At 35.9% G+C, this 21,084-nt stretch overlaps 1 protein-coding gene and 1 long non-coding RNA gene across 3 annotated transcripts in view; one reads left to right on the top strand and one right to left on the bottom strand.

Moving 5' to 3' along the window:
• The window catches only part of LOC141434773 (zwei Ig domain protein zig-8-like), a 450,603-nt gene that overhangs the window by 260,885 nt on the left and 168,634 nt on the right, over positions 1-21,084 (bottom strand). The window lies entirely within an intron of this gene.
• The window catches only part of LOC141434776 (uncharacterized), a 249,464-nt gene continuing 228,969 nt past the window's right edge, over positions 590-21,084 (top strand). The window contains exon 1 of the long non-coding RNA XR_012452097.1: positions 590-629. This is a non-coding gene — a long non-coding RNA (uncharacterized lncRNA). The remainder of the gene's footprint in view (positions 630-21,084) is intronic.

Here is a 21,084-nt window from a genome sequence, read left to right as displayed (position 1 = left end):
TTACAAATGTGTAGGTATAAAATTGCTATTGTTGTTATTTAGCAACTTGTGTTAATAAGCAATAGAGTAGGTAAATATTAATAAAAAATACGTTTTACTTTTAAAAATAAACACAGTCAAGTTAAATGGCTACATTCAATAAATCAATCCTTTCTAGCGATTTTTCTCAAGCCACTTCCCAATAGAGTGGCTGCTACCCCATTCTTTATTCTACAGATAAGATAGCAAATCCCCTCTGAGCCCTTCAATTGGTGCTAAAATCAATCAAAACCTACCCCTGTTCGGAAGAAAAATGAAGTCAGTCTTTCTCGAGTTTTAATGACTGCTGGTTGCTTGATTGGAATGGTGATGGTTTGATTGTACAGTCACCAGCACCGATATCTGATACAAAAAGCGTGCATTAATATCTGATATAACCCTATTTCTAGAGCCGGTACGAGTTTCAGATATTTTGGCACGCTCCGCTGTACCAGATATTAATAAAAAAAGACTATTTCAGACCACAAAAACCCGTATTCTTTTGTTAGTAGGTATGAATAAATAAAATAAATAAATATCGTATATATCACGGGACAATTCACACCAATTGACCTAGTCCCAAAGTAAGCTTAGCAAAGCTTGTGTTATGGGTACTAAGCAACGGATAAATATAATTATATAGATAGATATATACTTAAATACATATTAAACACCCAAGACCCGAGAACAAACATTCGTATTTTTCATACAAATATCTGCCCCGACACGGGAATCGAACCCGGGACCTCAAGCTTCGTAGTCAGGTTCTCTAACCACTAGGCCATCTGGTCGTCAAAAAATGAATGAAGAACAATGAATGAAGTATTACAATCTAGTTTAAGTCGAATTATTATTATAATTCATTATTGTAATGCAGGTGACTGTACAGCCAATATATAGGTAGAGCGGGCTTGCGTGAAACAGGGTTCGATAAGTAATCCCGAATTAACTGCTAAGCAAGGGTCAAGTAGCGACAAATTTTACTTTAATTGGAGTTAAAAATGAATTATAATTACTTTTTGCGAAAGTAGTACAGTCACCAGCACCAATATCTGACACAACAAGTGTGCATAAATATCTGATACAACTCTATTTCTAGGGCCGGAAGGATGTGTCAGATATTTTTGCACGCTCAGCTGTGGCAGATATTAATGCTGGTGACTGTACCAACTACACAATCTAAGAAATAGTCACCACTTTATGTTTAAGTGCAAAAATTTATGCGGAAAAGCGATTAAAACTGCGACCTTCTATTTTCTCCTGCGCTCCTCTGGAGTTCTAGTTCCTTGCCACAAATTCATAAACTTTTATTCCTCTAGGAAAAGTGGAAGTTTCGAACTAATGCAACGGCCACTTCACGAAGCTTATACTTAAATTTATGAGCTTTGGCACGGTCTGTGGTAATTGAAGATGTGTAGACTATAAGTAAATAAAGCTATCGCGATACCGGGTGTGGCCTGTAATGGAGTCTTTAAATTTTCCCTTTTTCGTACAAATTAAATACCTACTGTTAATATAAATGTGTGCCATCCTAGAACCTAACTGACGTCACCTTTCACGCTACAAACATCTTACATTTTGCTTCACATTGCTGCTTCAAATAAACTTTAAAGCATAATAAAAATTAACTGCTCCGAGAAAAGGACGGTACGTTTTAAACTTTCGTGATTCTCACTCATAGTCAAAATACCCTAAACGGGACTTATCACGCTACTTTTACATAAGAATTATATTTACCTCGACGTTTCGGCAACGTTACAGTTGCCGTGGTCACGAGTACCAGCGAGTGGTGGTGTCTACTCGTGACCACGTCAACGTCGAGGTAAATATAGTTCTTGTGTAAAAGTAGTGTGATAAGTCCTGTTTAGGGTATTTTGACTATAAGGACGGTACGGCCGTGCCGCTTTATGCTCGACTTGGCGGATAAAAAAACTAAATATTATGTTTTAACCATTTGCTCGTGTTACAGGCCACACCCGGTATATGATCTGCCGGATAGCTCAGTAGTTAGAGAACCTGACTGCGTAGCTTGAGGTCGCGGTTCGATCCACGTCGATGTAGATATGCAACTGTATTGCTGCTGTCTCCTAAGTCACGCGGGGCAGAATAACAACACGTAAAGAGTTTATTGATCCATAAAACTATGAACAGCTCGGCAGTGTTCTGATATTTCAATCATCAATAATGACACTGCAATAACAGCTCCCTATTCCCAATGGACATTAATTTATAATTCAAACAGAAAAACTGGGCAAGTGCGAGCCTCTGGTTCGAGTAGAATTCCGTGCGATAAAATAACTATTATAACCAAACTCAAACTCAAACTCTAACTCACAACATTTATTGACAAGAAAAACACACTACATCACAACAAAAACATAAATAGGAGAAGAGAGGAAAATAAGAGACATTGTGCTGTAGTGTGATGCCAAAAGGACTCAGCTCAGCATGTGCCGTAGCCCTGTAACCAGAGCTGCAGCGCTGGTTTTCAGCTGAACCCCGGTGAGTGTGCACCCACGTAACTGAACGCGTAATTATTGCGGGAAAAGAAAAAAATATATATTATATTATATATATATATATATATATATATAGGTATATCATGACAAATATAAAAATTATAAAATACCTATAAACATAATATATTCACTAAATTTCAAGTAATATTATAAATGCGCAAATGTATAAGTCTGTTTGTTTGTTTTTTACTTTATCATGCCAAACCACTGTACAGATTTAGATTAAATTCGGTATACACATAGTTTGAGTCCTAGAAAAGGACATAGGATAGTTTTTATCCCAAAAAATGGCATGGTTCCTGTGGGATAGTGATAAACGAATTCTGTGTAGGCTGAGTCACGGATAACGGCTGGTTAATGGTGGGTGGTGGCCTAATTTTATTTTACTTATTATTGTTTCATAATAATTATTATTGTCGTTATTGAATTTATTGCTACTCTTTTATTTTATTTTTAAATCATCTTGTACAAATTTCCACGCATATAAATAAATAAATAAAATAAATAAATATCAAGGGACCAATTGACCTAGTCCCAAAGTAAGCTTAGCAAAGCTTGTGTTATGGGAACTAAGCAACGGATAAATATAATTATATAGATAGATACATACTTAAATGCATATTAAACACCCAAGACCCGAGAACAAACATTCGTATTTTTCATACAAATTTCTGCCCCGACACGGGAATCGAACCTGGGACCTCAAGCTTCGTAGTCACGTTCTGTAACCACCAGGCCATCTGGTCGTCTAAATTTAAAAATAATTAGTGTAGTACATGCATACACACGAATGATCGTACAAGGAACCCTAAATATACCCTGAAACTTATGATGATATGTAATTTTCAACCACTTTAAGTTACCGTCACTAATATACAGGAAATTTATCAATAATTTAATGGGAAATTTAGTAACACAGGTGATAAGTGGAAGCATGTCCAAGATTCTCATTTTGGAAGGGGAAAATGAGCAATTAAAGCATGTTGTTTTTTTTTTTTTTTTTTTAATGTAATTTAACTAACAATTTGAATAGTTATGCCATTATTTTTGTGGATAATTAGATATCATCACGATAATAATATCATAGCGTTCTTCTTTAGTTTGTTTTGCATGCGTTATCGATGACGGTTCCTTGTTAGGCGAAATATCGCTAGATGGCGTTAGTGTCGTGAGTTCCGTAAGTACGCCTTCTCTATTTTGCTTGCGATTGTCACTGAAACCCTAATTGTTTTTATCGATCTTACAAACCTATGTATTTGTACATACACACACGTAGATGCACTCATTTGTGTATACATTTTAAATACAGTCACAGGAATTGTTTAGGTTTCTGTTAGCATAGTTCATCATTATTTCAAAAGCATAATTTATTCCGCTGATGAGCGTATTAGGTATGCATAGAAGCTGTAGCTCCATAGAAGCTTAGTGCGTAAACGTGCAGATTCTGAGCAATACAAATAGGTAATTGTTTGTCAGGGGGTAGATAAGCGAGTAAGATAATCCTAATGAAAAGCAGTCAAATTGGTTGAGAGAAATCCACATGAATTTTTACATGCGGCAAATTGTTTTTAAAAACCGGCCAAGAGCGTGTCGGACACGCCCAAAATAGGGTTCCGTAGCCATTATACTTACTACCATCCTGAATTTTTTCAAATTTTTCCACCCAATATTTAGATTTTAGGGGGGGGGGGGGACGCGGTTCCGTAGCCATTATACTTACTACTATCCTGAATTTTTTCAAATTTTTCCACCCACCGATTCAGATTTTAGACGGGGGGGGGACGCTCGATTTTAATGAAAATTTGCACTTTAAAGTTGAATATTTCGCAAAAAAAACAATAAATCTAAAAATCGTCTTAGCAAACCCCTAATATTTTTAAAAGACCTATCTAAAGAAACCCCACACTATAGGGTTGCATGAGAAAAAAAAATATCACCCCCATTTTACGTCTATGGGAGGTACCCTAAAAAAATTTATTTTTATTTTGCCATTTTTCGGCATAGTTTACATAATATATCCGTGCAAAATTACAGCTTTTTAGCATTGATAGTCCCTGAGCAAAGGTGCTGACGGACGTACAGACAAACAGACAGACATGGCGAAACTATAAGGGTTCCGTTTTTGCCATTTTGGCTCAGGAACCCTAAAAAGAGAAGCAAATCGGGACCTTGGATCAAAATTATTCTTGATAGTTATAAAATGTTCTTGACTTAATCTTCAAAAACTATAATTATTTTCTAATCCGGAATGGTATAAGGTAAACGTTCAAGTTCGACATGCTAATGCCCAATAGATGACGCCACCTTGTTGTCGCCTCTATTGCTAATTACATTAAATTAAATATAGCAGCTATTGGAACAGGGACCAGAGGGCCTACTCCGAAATTCGAAAATCGAAGTTCGTATCCTACTGTCCCTCGCAGTTTCGTATTAAATAGTATAAGTGTTAGAGGGACGTACGTTTATACCTTTATGTATATCTTAATGAGGACTTGTCCAAATATTTGGGCCCGAAAAGTAAAAAAAAAATCGTTTGGTAACGCAATGGACATTATTTTTGAAGTATCAGTGGTAACGCAGTTACTATTTGAATGCCCAATGTGCCTGTTTTTCTAGTAAAAAACCGAGGACTGTAGTAGAATTCATAAAAAGAGTAAAGAACTGACGTGACACCAATAGAAATCAATTTAGAAATCTTAACAGTTAGGTAAAAGTGTTTATACTCTGTTTATAAGTAATTTTTCATCTGTCTCTTAAGGAACTAAAAGTATTAACCTGTGGCCATTTTAATTAATGTGTATGTGTTCTGCTGGTCAGATGTTAACTATTACTTCCGTAGTTTGATGTTGGAAGCAAAAATTATTCCACCGCAAATTGAACATAATTCCAAATTACGAGACTTCATAAATTCTACTACAAATTTCTGCTATTGCTGGTAGAAATTCAGAAAATCCTATGAGTTGTAGCCTGTAGGATTAACATGGCATCCACCCAAAATGCTCTGTTTCATGGAGCAAATATGTCAGCAATAATTAAAATAAGCACTTTTTCTCCCACTTATATAGTCAAATTATACTGTAATACTTTGTGCAATGTAAATAAAAAATATTTTAATTTATTCTGACGACAAAGATCTACTAATCGTAATTGTTAGTAGCATTTATTAGTGTTCTGTGAATTATTTGTAGGATGATTTCATTGTGTGTCTGTCTGTCTGTGAATACCTTTTTTTTTCAGGAACTCGCGGAAGTATCGGCTGCATTCAATATTGATCAAAACTCGAATCTGCTACTCCCTGAGCTAATAAAAAAATCAAACTTCTAAATTAACACAATCAAAAGATCTTCATTTAAACAGTGTTTCCATACAAGTTGCCGTAACCGAAAAACCTATTAAGATACTTTTTTTTTATTCGACTGGATGACAAACGAGCAACTGGGTCTCCTGATGGTAAGAGATCACCACCGCTCATAGACACCTGCAACACCAGGGGGATTGCAGATGCGTTGCCAACCTAGAGGCCTAAGATGGGATACCTCAAGTGCCAGTAATTTCACCAGCTGTCTTACTCTCCACGCCGAAACACAACAGTGCAAGCACTGCTGCTTCGCGGCAGGATTAGCGAGCAAGATGGTGGTAGCAATCCGGGCGGACCTTGCACAAGGTCCTACTACCTGCCTGCCTGCTGCATTCTTTTGGGCCTATCTATACTACGAAGTGCAAAATTCGAACTTCGTATCTTGAGTGAGAGGGACGGTACGGTACGAACTTCGATTTTAGAATGTCGTAGTGTACCCCTCTGGTCGAGGCTTGAAATTTAGTATGAATCTTAATTGTATTATGCCTGTGTCTATGTCAGTAGCTATCTAAAATAACCGTACATTTTGCTCAGGGTTCAACTACATCGGGATATTCATGCTTAGGTACTTACGTATTTCACGAAATCCTCGGTGCGCAGGGACGTACCGTAAAGTACGGTTGGGCATTTTATTTTTTAGTTAAGATTTTTGGCGACAACTTGTAATTTATACTTAGAAAAATAGAATAGTTCTTCGTTTAATTGCTTCAAGAATTAGCTTTCAAAAAACATAATTTATCATTTAAAACAAGCCATTTTTACTTCGCGTTTACTACAAAAGGAATTTTAAATGCAAATTTAAATATTTGAAAGGAATCCAGTCTTTGACCGTAGTAGACATTATTTTGTAAACTAAGACACAATATTTTTATATCGGAATGCAAAACATAATAAATCCTGTATAAACATTTTAATAACAGAAGTGGCTGAAGCGCAGACAACATAAGCGAAGAAATGTGCTCACATTCCTGAAATATTTCATAATAGACTATCTTCTCGCTCGGTATTTTCATCCGCATTTTATCAGATTTCCCTCAGGAACCTCAAATTTCCTTCAGATCAGACGTACCCAATGCTAGTGGAGAGAAATGTAAGTTTAAATGTGAAATAGCTTTTAAAATCATCACTAGAACGTTACTGGAATTTTAAAACTCGAAGATAGAATATCGATTTTTTTAAAGTTTCTTTCATATATTTTCGTTCTAGGTAATGTAATATTGAAGAAATGGATGAGTTCACTTTACTTTGTTGTATTGATGACCTGTTATAATTCAAGAAAGAGTTTATAGACATAATGTAATTTTTAACCCTGGACGTAAAAGGACGGGTGTCACAAGTTTAACGCCGATGTCTGTCTGTCGTGGCATCGTGGCTCTCAAATGGATGCACCGAATTTAATGCGGTTTTTAGGGTTCCGTAGCCAAAGTGGCAAAAACGGAACCCTTATAGTTTCGCCATGTCTGTCCGTCCGCGGCTTTGCTCAGGGACTATCAAGGCTAGAAAGCTGTAATTTTGCACGAATATATAATATGTAAATTATGCCAACAAAATGATACAAAAAAACAATATTTTTTATTATTGTACCTACCTCCCATTGGCTCCCATAGACGTAAAGTGGGTGTGATTTTTTTTCTCATCCAATCTTATAGTGTGGGGTATCGTTGGATAGGTATTTTAAAACCATTTGGGGGTTGCTAAATCAATTTTTCGATTCAGTAATTTGTTTGCAAAATATTCAAGTTTAAAGTGCAAATTTTCATTAAAATCGAGCGTCCCCCCCCCCTTCGTAAAATCTAAACTGGTGGGTGGAAAAATTTGATAAAAATCATGGTGGTAGTATGTATATCAAACTTACAAGGAAAACTATAACGGTTAAGTTTTCTTGAGAATTATTTGTAGTTTAAGAGTAAATATAGCAGCCTAAGGTATAAAATTATACTTAAACTTGGAATATTCCATAAAAAAAAAAAAACATTTATTTCGGGCAACTTGGCCCATACAATAAATACCTTACAGACTAACATACATATTATTAACCAATAATATTTAAAACTAATGGCTACGGAACCCTATTTCGGGCGTGTCCGACACGCCTTGGCCGACTTTTTAACGTTAAATCGAGTTTCTTTGCGATGGTTCTTAGCTATGTATTGAAATTATATGCTAGATATTGAAGTTTCGACTTTTTAAGTTGGTTAGGTTATCTTATTGGTAGTTATGTTGAACTTTGAAAATGCCAATGTCAGGTTTTTTTTTACTTTTCTTAATTGTTTAAGTTGGGTTAATGATAATAATGGACAATAATAAATGTTGGGTTAATAAAAATGAAAATGTCAGGGGGTTGTTCAATTTTTATATTTTGGTTATTATACATAGGTTAATGAGATGTCGAGCTTTAAGATGACAAAGTCGGAAATATGGTGTGTTTGGCAGATGGATGGAAATACGTATACATATAGGGGATAGATGGGGCCATACGCAACGTGGACGAGCATTGGGCCGAAAGGAATTTGTTTATACTCAACCTCATTGTACCTATATGGCCTCATCTATCCTCTATATACGTATGTCCATACATGTGCCAAACACCCTTGTACATTATTATTTTAAAAGTCAGTTATTTCCTAAATATATAAAAACCAAAAGAGCTTAACCTTTCCTAAAAAAACGTTATTTGATCATTAAATTAAAGCACTTCAATGCCCTACTTAGATTAATTACCACATTTCCTTCTGCAACCCACACGTCCCGCATAAAATTCACTTTTAATGCCTTTGAAATTCAAATATTCCCCGTTTGATGGAGCGGCGTACTTTAGTGAACTAATGTAATGTTTTCGCATAGTAATGAACCAGTGTGCCTTAGGTCCGACCAGCTGTGTCATTTGCATTTTACTGAGAATTTGCGTCGTGATTCATTGTTGCAGTGAGGTGTGGCCCTGTCGAAAACTGAATGGTAGTTAGTCGGTTTTAATTTTCACTATCTTTCACGAGATTCTTACTTGATTGGCAATGTTTTTTTGGGAGAAGGGGAGGGGGGGGACACTAGGTCCTTGCTTTTGTTTACTTACTTATTTTTAGTTACTTATTTATTTTTAGGGTTTCCGTACCCAACGGGTAAAAACGGAAACCCTATTACTAAGACCTCGCTGTCCGTCCGTCCGTCCGTTACTAGGCTGTATAATATGAACCGTGATAGTTAGAAAGTTGATTTTTTTACAGATTAAGTATAACAGTGCACTGTGCCCTAACGGCCACAGTTATACATAAAATATTTAATAAAAGCCCCCATACAAGAAACGTGATTTTATGCCGTTTTTTGCTAATGTCGTATAGGTACGGAACCCTTCGTGTGCGAGTCCGACTCGCATTTGTTTTTTTATATTTTTTATAATAAATAGGTGCTTTATAGGAGATGGGGGAGTGCAGTTAGGAAAAAATCCATTATAAAGGACACAAAATAGGCTAATAAAAAAAAAGCGACTTGGAACGGGGGACCCAAATACCCGGATAAAAACCCGGCTGCACGTAACCAGCTCCCAGGAGTTTATTTGCAATGTTCGTGACAAATCTTACAAGTCAAATTTCATGTTTTTCTAGTATCAATAGCCTGCAAAAAAGCTTATATTAAAATGATTGTTATGCAAGAAGTTATTGAAATGACAGACAGAAAATTCTACCACCATTTGGAAAACCTCTGTTGAGAGGAATCCGGCAAATAACTTAACAAGGTAGTACCTTTTTTTTTGTAAGAGATCACCACCGCCCATAAACATCTGCAACAACAGGGGTATGGCAGACGCGTTGCCAACCTAGAGCCCTAAGATGGGATACCTCACGTGCCAGTAATTTCACCGGCTGTCTTACTCTCCACGCCGAAACACAACAGTGCAGAAAGGCACTGCTGCTTCACGGCAGGAATAGCGAGCAAGATGGTGGTAGCAATCCGAGTGGACCTTGCACAAGGTCCTACCACCTGCAAACCTACATTTCAATAGGCCTATAATCGGATTTTTCTTTATTACAGTTTTTGTACGTACACGTGGTGACTGGTGATAGGCATATTTTTGGCTTTCAAATTTTTTATATGCAAGAGCATAAAAACCCAGTAGGTATAAATATGAACTTTATGTGTATGAGAAGCAAAAATGGATATTATGACGCGTGACAGAACCCTTACAGCCTAATCGTTTTTTCTGATATTTTGCTCCCGATATAAAAGCGACACATGCTCTGAATAGCGTTGACGACATTAACGATAAAGATGCTCAATTCAAAGATCCACTTCAGAGAGTAATCAATCACGTCGCGTCTCACAACTTCACTCGGACCGACCAAAATACTTATACACTTGCATTGTATAAGAATATTTAGGCGCAAGGTCCGGAGTTACGCTGGACGTGTGGTGATCTCAAATACTTGGGATGTTCAGAATTTCTCAGCTCTTGGTGCTTAAGATATTCCAGAACCGTAAAGTTTTTGGATTGCGTGCTACCGCGAGTAAAGGTTTGTCTAATTTTGAAGGGACGGTATTTTCATTTTATAATTAAAATTAGTTGCAGACAACGAACGGTAGTCAAATGACTCTAATCGTATAGTACTGTAATTAAAGGAAACGAGCGTGGCAGGGTAAACAGAACGAGTATATTGTTTACAGTAAGCGACACACGACAGAAGTGATTGTAGATAGCAGTCGAAGAATAATAGAACATTATTCAAAATATAAAAAATATACGGGTAAGGCCGCGAATTTAACCAATGTGACATAGAAATAACATAAAAAAAATACGTGACGTTACCATAAAACGTAACGCAAATTTTTATAAAGCCTAGATCAAACTGGTAAAAATTCCCATTAGATAACGTATGTATGAAAAAAAAATACATGTCATATAATAAAGTGAAGTTTTTATTTTACTAGAACTTTCTGACAATACTGATCTTAAATCTGTCCTATATGAGATCTATAGAGCTAAACATGAGAATGTGGAAGTAGAAGTACCCTCTAGTTGACGAACATCTTTCCAAAAGTGTATCTTTACATGCCTCTCTAACACTGACAATAAGGTGCACATTTATAAGCAAAACGAATTTGGATGTGGTTTTTTTTTATTCGACTGGATGGCAAACGATCAAATGAGTAAGAGATCACCACCGCCCATAAAAATCTGCAACGCCAGGGGTATTGCAGACGCGTTGCCAACCTAGAGGCCTATGATGGGATACCTCACGTGCCAGTAATTTCACCGGCTGTCTTACTCACCACGCCGAAACACAACAGTGCAAGCACTGCTGCTTCACGGCAGGATTAGCGAGGAAGATGGTGGTAGCAATCCGTGCGGACCTTGCACAAGGTCCTACCACCTAGTTGTGAGCATGCTTGTGACTTCGACTGTACAAGCTATTAAATACCTCAAAGAAATGGCCAAAACCCTAAATCACAGGTTTTACCAATTTAGGAAGTAGTATCTTAGTTAAGTGGACAATGTAAAAAGATGTTTTTGGAAATAAATTATTATGATTATTAAGTTTAGGTAACAAATGAACTAAGTAGGTAAGTGAATCTCTCCGTTTGTCTCTCACTTTAAATACGCTATGCATGTAGCAGGACGTGAACACAGAACTCGCCACAATTCTCTTGTGCCGATCCCTGCACCTACAGATTAAAATTTATTTAACTTCAAAATATCCATCAAACTAACTTATTATGCGTGCAGTCATTGGAAACCTAATAATAAACTGGTGTAAAATAGAATTTTTCTGTGTGAACTTCCCTTTACCACATTTTTTCGTTACGTTATGTACAAAATACGTAGCATTTTGTAAAAATGTAACGTAATCGTAACGAAAGTGTAACGTATTTTATACAAAAAATCGTTTATCATGGTGAATAACGACATTTTGAACATAATAACACATGCCACTTACATGGAAAAGATTACCCTATCGTATGAAAAAACAACCAGTTAAAATAATCACTACTTACCCTTAAAATCGAACAAGCACTTTCGACGTTTTTTCGAAAAAAAACCTCCGCGTCACTTTTGATGGCTGTTTGTCAACAAACTGATGAGATTTATTTATCTCATCGGTGTTGCCCTATTAGAGTATTAGTTGCCAGTGTACAAAAACAAATTTCTACCGAAATTGGCGTTAAAGGTAGCTTAATTAAGCGTCACCTAAGTATTCGTAACGAAAACGTGGTTTTTTGGCACGTGAAAAGAAATAAATATAAAACATGAAAATTATTTGATTATCATGATTCCGCAATCGGTAGGACTATCGTTATATCATAAAATTTTGTTTAAACAAAATCATGATCATGAGAAGTTAAATAGCATGAAAATAATAAGGTATTAAGTACTCGTGGTCAAAAAAAATAGTCAATTTTCGTTACGTTTTGGACGGTAATATATTTTTATTATTTTTTTAAAAGGGTTTAAATCAATTATCTCATTTGCGACCTTGAGAGTTTATATCGTGTCATATAATAAAAAAAAAATTAAACCTCTAGGTGTTATCAGTTTTTTTTTATCAGCGTTCCAAATTTGAAACGTCCAAATTGGTCAAAATTCGCGGCCTTACCCATACACACAAAGCAAAAGATGGCCGGGGTGTCTAATATTAAATAAATGTCTGTGCCTTTTTAACCGACTTCAAAAAAGGAGGAGGTTATCAATTCGTCAAGTCGGTTAAATTTTTTGTTGTTATTTTTTAATAGTGTGTGTGTGTGTGTGTGTGCATTTAAAGCCCGCGCTACAAAAAGAGGGATGTTATAAGTTTGATGCTTGGTAATCGATTTCGATGCAGTTTTTTTAAGTGAACGCGAGTTTCTTTGCGGTGGCTTTTAGCTATGCTTCATTATACCAGTTTACCCAGTTTAGCATTTGAATCCCGAAGATTTCGAATTCCAAGCACAACTTGTAAGATCTGTTTAGTAGCTTCTCTCTACAACACAGTGGAGGAAAGAGATCATATAATCAATACCAGGATGGAACCTTTTTACCATAGTAAAAGAGGAGAAGTATGCACACTCCGACCCTTTAGGAGACTTAACTGCCTACTCCGGCGTGGACACTTAGGTTTGTCGATGTCTATTTCAGATTAATTACCTACCGGAAAATAATTTTAGTACGAAAGTTAACTTAAAATTTTCTTATGTCTGTGTCTATATAAACAAGATTCTATGCCGCTATATTATTATTATTATACTAAATTTTAAAAATGTATTTATAAATTCGCCGGAGTGGTGATGGCGACTGTGTACATACATAATACTGTAACTATATTGTTTATAGGTAGGTAGGTAGCTATTATTTTCTCATGTGTTCACGAAACCTTACACTACACTTATACAAGGTGGGCCCTGTAACAGGAGCAAAAATTAAACAACAGCTTCCACTCTTCATCTTGAGCTAATTTAGTTCTACAACTTTTGAAAATAACTTGTATTAGGTATGTTTTTTTTATAATTTAAAGTTTATTTGGACCAATAAGGTATTGCGAAATCCATCACTTTGTTACGTGACAGGCGATGTCATTTAGGCTATTGGATTGCCGTACATTGAAAATACCACTTAATTTCTTTGGAATAAACATAATGATAAAATTACTTAATTTTTGAAAGTTGCAGAAATAAAGTAGTTCCATTTGAAAAGCAGAACCTGTGTTTTGATTTTTTGCTCCTGTTACAGGGCCCACTCGGTATACTACTAATTTACAACTATACCTAATACAAAAAAATACGTAAGTAGGAGTACGCGAACGTAAAAAGTGATCATCTCGCGAAGCGAGCGCAAAACGAGCGAGCTAAAATCAAAACGTACGGCACCGACGGCAGCGTAGCCTAGACTACAGAAAACTTAATCCTTAAATTATCAGTGTGTGCGTGCTGCGGGTGCGTGCGTACCCGTGCCAACCGGCGCGCACACATTTTAGCCGCGGCGCGCGATGTACTTTTGTTTGCAGTGAACCTACTTCTCCTCTTTTACTACACATTTACTGCTAAGTGCAAAATTCGAACTTCGTGTCTTGCCGTCCCAAGAGTGAGAGGGACGGTACGATACGAACTTCGATTTTCGAATTTCGTAGTAGCCCCCCAGGACCCTGGTATGCGATTCAGTTTCATCGACTACGATACAAGATACAACGCAATTTTTGTCTCATTAGCGGGAACAGGAGCTTACTGGCGATCCCGACCCACCTTTCCCCCCTCCATCACTCGTCTCTTCTTCATTGGTTTCGGGTGCTACTAATTTTCGTTTCCCTAATAGGGATTGTTAGTCAAAGCTAATTATGGATGAAATCCCTTTTCTTGTTAGTTGACTGAGCTGCTATAGAGAAATCTTAGCGTGGCAGTTTGGAAACCATTTTGCCATTTTTGAGAAGATTGCATTACTCGTATATCATTTTTTTTTGTGTTTTATACGTTTATATTAAAATGGCGCTAAAATCTTTGGCAGTGGTGTTTAGTCAGTCTAATAAAAATTATCAATTAATTAGTAATTGAATTGCTAAAATTATATTAGAAAATATTGAAACATACTGTATATATACCTATTATATGGGTAAGGCCGCGAATTTTAACCAATGTGACATAGAAATAACATAAAAAAATACGTGGCGTTACCATAAAACGTAACGCAATTTTTTATAAAGCCTAGATCAAACTGGTAAAAATTCCCATTAGATAACGTATGTATGAAAAAAAATACATGTCATATAATAAAGTGAAGTTTTTAGTTTTACTAGAACTTTCTGACGATACTGATCTTAAATCTGTCCTATATGAGATCTATAGAGCTAAACATGAGAATGTGGAAGTAGAAGTACCCTCTAGTTGACGAACATCTTTCCAAAAGTGTATCTTTACATGCCTCTCTAACACTGACAATAAGGTGCACATTTATAAGCATAACGAATTTGGATGTGGTTTTTTTTTATTCGACTGGATGGTAAACGATCAAATGAGTAAGAGATCACCACCGCCCATAAAAATCTGCAACGCCAGGGGTATTGCAGACGCGTTGCCAACCTAGAGGCCTATGATGGGATACCTCACGTGCCAGTAATTTTACCGGCTGTCTTACTCACCACGCCGAAACACAACAGTGCAAGCACTGCTGCTTCACGGCAGGATTAGCGAGGAAGATGGTGGTAGCAATCCGGGCGGACCTTGCACAAGGTCCTACCACCTAGTTGTGAGCATGCTTGTGCCTTCGACTGTACAAGCTATTAAATACCTCAAAGAAATGGCCAAAACCCTAAATCACAGGTTTTACCAATTTAGGAAGTAGTATCTTAGTTAAGTGGACAATGTAAAAAGATGTTTTTGGAAATAAATTATTATGATTATTAAGTTTAGGTAACAAATGAACTAATGAATCTCTCCGTTTGTCTCTCACTTTAAATACGCTATGCATGTAAGCAGGACGTGAACACAGAACTCGCCACAATTCTCTTGTGCCGATCCCTGCACCTACAGATTAAAATTTTTTTTAACTTCAAAATATCCATCTAACTAACTTACTGTGCGTGCAGTCATTGGAAACCTAATAATAAACTGGTGTAAGTTAGAATTTTTCAGTGTGAACTTCCCTTTACCACATTTTTTCGTTACGTTATGTACAAAATACGTAGCATTTTGTAAAAATGTAACGTAATCGTAACGAAAGTGTAACGTATTTTATACAAAAAATCGTTTATCATGGTGAATAATGAACATAATAACACATGCCACTTACATGGAAAAGATTACCCTATCGTATGAAAAAACAACCAGTTAAAAATAATCACTACTTACCCTTAAAATCGAACAAGCACTTTCGACGTTTTTTCGAAAAAAAACCACCGCGTCACTTTTGATGGCTGTTTGTCAACAAACTGATGAGATTTATTTATCTCATCGATGTTGCCCTATTAGAGTATTAGTTGCCAGTGTACAAAAACAAATTTCTACCGAAATTGGCGTTAAAGGTAGCTTAATTAAGCGTCACCTAAGTATTCGTAACGAAAACGTGGTTTTTTGGCACGTGAAAAGAAATAAATATAAAACATGAAAATTATTTGATTATCATGATTCCGCAATCGGTATGACTATCGTTATATCATAAAATTTTGTTTAAACAAAATCATGATCATGAGAAGTTAAATAGCATGAAAATAATAAGGTATTAAGTACTCATGGTCAAAAAAAATAGTCAATTTTCGTTACGTTTTGGACGGTAATATATTTTTATTATTTTTTAAAAGGGTTTAAATCAATTATCTCATTTGCGACCTTGAGAGTTTATATCGTGTCATATAATAAAAAAAAAATTAAACCTCTAGGTGTTATCAGTTTTTTTTTATCAGCGTTCCAAATTTGAAACGTCCAAATTGGTCAAAATTCGCGGCTTACCCATATATTTTTAACGTCAACATAGCTTCAACATTCAGGAGAATAGTAGAATGTACAACAAGAGCATAAAACGAGCCATTTTACCCGGCGCGTTCTTATAGCCACCCGGGCCGGTACGGCGAGGGTGGATAGACACGTCAAGGGGAAAATGGGTTTAATGTTCGAGTTTTACATTCTGCTTTTCACTTCGATAGCGAGGAAATGAAATAACAACATTGGAAACAATTGGTCACTTACTAGGTACCATTTATTTTTCATGTATTGCTACATAGTTATTTTTTTTTAGTTTTATTGATTTATTTGATTGATTTTTAGTTTTACATGAAATAAAAATATTAAAAAAAAATATAGAAACTTATTTGTTTGTGGCTGTTGACACCTGATTACCTTGGTCTTAGAAGAAGATTTTACTTTATGCACTAGAGCATAACAAGTCATTTTATGCCGCGTCGATCCAGCATAAATACAAACTGAGACATGGATGCACAGAAAAACCAGAAAAAGAGACCAGCGCTGGGAATCGAACCCAGGTGCTCAGCAATCCGTGCTGCGTGCTATTACCCCTACACCACCGCTGGACAGGAGTCTAGACACAAATTTCTCCTACGCACTCATATCTCAGGTTGCTTTTTTCTACTACGCTACTTTAACAGCAGCACAAGCGACATCTGTTCCGCTCTCATCGAGAGACGTCACATTCTTTCGGAACTAACCGCTCACCTAGACAAGAGATGTCGCTACTAAGCAATCAAATTTAATTATGATTGGCTTTTGGAATCTTTTTGTATTTTTTATTTCAACTCCAAATTTGTTACTTTTACGGGTATCCCGTGAAACCATATCGAAAATACAAACTGAGACATGGATGCACAGAAAAACCAGATAAAGAGACCAGCGCTGGGAATCGAACCCAGTTCCTCAGCAATCCGTGCTCCCTACCCCACCTACACCACCGCTGGACAGGAATCTAGACACGAAATTTTCCTATGCATACATGTCTCAGTTTGCATTTTCGATGTGGTTTCACGGGATACCCGTAAAAGTAACAAATTTGGAGTTGAAATAAAAAATACTCTAAAAATCCAATCATATAAATACAATCTTTACGAGTATTTGATTTTATTGCAAGATATTTCATATTTTGTTCAATATGATGTTATTCCCCTTGTGCAAATCGTCAATGATACTGCAATACCTTTTATTTAACAATGTCTAATGCCGCGTAACTTTCAAAAAGTAGCTACTCCTAAATTTTAAAGTAAATTTGAGATTTCGCGCATTGCTTTTTGGTAACGTGGCATCCCAGTGTATTGTCGACGAGATAACTGAATCGTAAGATAATTTTCTTGTCAGGTATATCAATAATAAGCAAACCTAACTGGCAAGTAGGTAAGTGATTGTACCTTAAGTAAACGAGACAATTTAGTCTGCGCACGCTGCTTAATGCAGACGTAATTTTGTGCATTTGAAACTTGAACTACGACCGTGATGTCTGAAGTTCAGACAGAATTCATCTAAAAAAGATTTCCGGTTCATTATGTGACTTTAATGCTAAAGTACCATAATACTCATGCACCAACTAGGACATAATTTCCTTCTTTCACTCCTAAGTACAGACAGACTAAAAAAAAACTATTCATCATAATATCAGCCGTAGGACGTCTGTTTACTGTTAAACATAAGCCTCCCCCATTGACCTCCGTTGCTTCGGTTGTAGGCGACCTGCGTCCACCATGAATCCACGGCTTGAACCAGTTCATCCGTCCATCTAAAACTATTAACATGGAGAACATTAATGTTGAATCTTTATATACCTATGTTTTCTGTACTACTTATTATGTGTTGGTGTTCATTAAAGTGATTGTATAGTTGCCGTTTATTTTCTTTCAGGACCAATTTCGTCACTTTGCCTCCTTGGGCTTCAATGACCTGTTTTAATCTTTTTTTTAAATAATATATTAAGCGTTAAGAATCCTTAATGTATGCAAGCAATGTATGCAGTAATAGGTAATTTTGTATGAGTGGGCCTGGTGCCGCTGAGTATATATTTATGCTCGTACTGATGGTTATTTTTGCACTGATTTGTGCTATGCAATAAATAATATTTGTATTGTATTATACGCTTTTATCTAGCACAAACCCTATTCTAAACTCGGCACAAAATCAGTGCTATTCCTGTTCAGAAAAATCACTACTCGAAAAGATCCCTAAAACTTTAGCATGTCATTGATGAAGGCAATAGAGGGGGTTGGTAATAAATTTGCATACATAAACATGAGGGTTGAGGAGTCTTGAGGCTTATGTACACAAGCTATCTTAGGCCTTCTTTGTATGTACAGTTATGCACACAATTTTGTTTTTTCTCCTCGCTTGCTATTAACTTGAATGAAAAAGAGGTGTCATATTTCTAGGATGTTTCCAGAGCAGGGGAAACGGACAATGACACGTACTGTTTCTGTTATGTTAGTATCTTAACAGTACTATGACTCTACTAAAGGTCTCTATGGTTTATATCAATCCAAAAAAGTGTAAACAAAGACGCTATTCACCCGACCATAGACATTTAGTGATGTGAAAACCTAGAACCTAAGTGCAAAATCATAAATCTGTTCAGTAAATCGATTAATTTATTAATTGAATAGACCATTTTGTCTATTTTATTATTAACAAATACTTGATTTAATTCCAAAGACATTTTATTCAATTATAAAAGCAGTAACTATTTTTTAAGTATAACGTAAGTAAATAAAAATCGCTTATTAAATCGAGCATCAATCAATTTTCAAAATGTCAAATTTTCCACCATCTCTACGCTAGTCTATGCTACTACAGATTATACCCATGTTTCATTCAAGAAATGACGTCAGATTTTGACGAAGATTTTTCAAATGAAAATTAAATATTGTAAGTCGTCGTCGTGTGCCATACACGGAGCGTCAAAAACGGTACCGATACGCTTCTTATGGGTATGACACGCCGTTGACATGTCGTAGTCCAAGTTGCGTTACATTCCGTGCCCTATACGTTCCTATTACGGTCACGGTATGATACGGTGTAGTGAGTAATGACCATCATACGTATCGCCTTCGTCTTACTGCGTTTCGTGGTAAAGGGTGAGCGATGCAGTCAGTTCGTGATAACTATACTTCTGACGCTTGCGATCGCAATCAAATGACAGATTTCACATACAAAAACTGTCATTTGATTGCGATCGCGAGCGTTAGATACGTAAGACAATACGGCCCCTGTTTCGACATGGTTTAGAATGACGATAAATTTATTTTGTTTTAATTATACATCGATAAAATTGATTCTTTTAGAAACAGGTGTTTCTAGGGCAGGCGGGAAAATGAAACACATCCTTTGTGCCTATCACAGTGATAAACAGCCTCTTTTTTAGTGAGGTTTAAATAAAAACACAAAAAAAAACAAAATTGTTATAAAATAAACCTAATTTACTTAGTTTGGATAGATATTTATAGAAATGTAAACAAAATACCGTCAATTGGTGTCTTAAATATTGAAATTCCCCCATTAAACTATCTAAACATTTACATTTCTGTATTAAAAGACACTAGTCTAGTTTATATTACAATGATAGATACAAGTAAAATGTACAAAAACTTTGAATGTACCAAATCTGGCAGCTGAAGTTTGTTTACATTTAGTTAAATACCTATTCAAACTAAGTATTGTTCTAGATTAAAACTATTGTCATCTATAATCTTCTATAGATTACACGATCTAAATAATTCTTTTCACCAAAAATTATATCATATCAAGTTATTGTTATGCATTTCATCAACTATTATTTTTGAATTTTATGTATTTTGACACGTTCACGAAGATATTCTTAAAAATAGATTAATTATAATCTTATAGCCAAATCACGTTGCCAATTATGTGAAATAGGCAGTAATTAAAATCCTTTCCTTTGAAGATTCTGCTCTGTAATCAAGCATTTCCTTAACGCCTTACAAATCATCTAGCTACCATCGTCTGCCATGGCCTGCCTGGCTTTTTTAAACTTTATTTCTTCATTATCGTGTCATCTCACTCACACTAATAATATTTACCTAATGAGGGCTATCGTTTTTTGTCTCACTAGATGGCGCACTGTTGCGTGAGGTTTTTAAGTATGGCTTTCAAAGTCTGTTTTTACGGGTGTGAAAACAAAGTTTAGATTAAAATTATATTTAATACACCTTAAAACCGTACCATAAAAATATCGAGCATGCCACAGTATTGCATAGTCCCCGTTTTGTTCGGAAAAAAGGGAGAAACACAGACATTCATTGCCCTGGAACGCATATTTGCCATAATTAATTTCAGATATTGCAAAATATTCACAAAATTATTCTAATTATAAATAAACCCGCGTAGCTCACCCAAAAACTATGAGATTTGACATTTCGGAGACCTCACGCTACACTGGCGCCTCTAGTTGCGAATTCATACGCATAGCCCTCATAGCGATATCCCTCATTGGAGAATAAGAAAGACGATGGGATATGAACTTCGAATTTCAAATTTCGGAGTAGCCACAATTTTGTGCTGTAGTAGGTAATATGGCTATTTAAAAATGACAATGTTCAGCCCACGTTACCTTTTACAGTAACAACAAGTTTACTGTAACATCAACGCACATTGCTAAGCATCATGACATGCTTAGAATTTTATTTTTTATTATTATTACTAATCTTATTACTTTTGACGATTTCAATACAAATTCTTACAACTGTCATTTATGTAAATTATAATGTAATGATGTATTGCATGAATAAATAAACT

This window comes from Choristoneura fumiferana, chromosome 14 (genome assembly GCF_025370935.1).
Source record: "Choristoneura fumiferana chromosome 14, NRCan_CFum_1, whole genome shotgun sequence".
Taxonomy (NCBI): domain Eukaryota; kingdom Metazoa; phylum Arthropoda; class Insecta; order Lepidoptera; family Tortricidae; genus Choristoneura; species Choristoneura fumiferana.
This window is presented reverse-complemented; position numbering and strand designations above follow the sequence as displayed.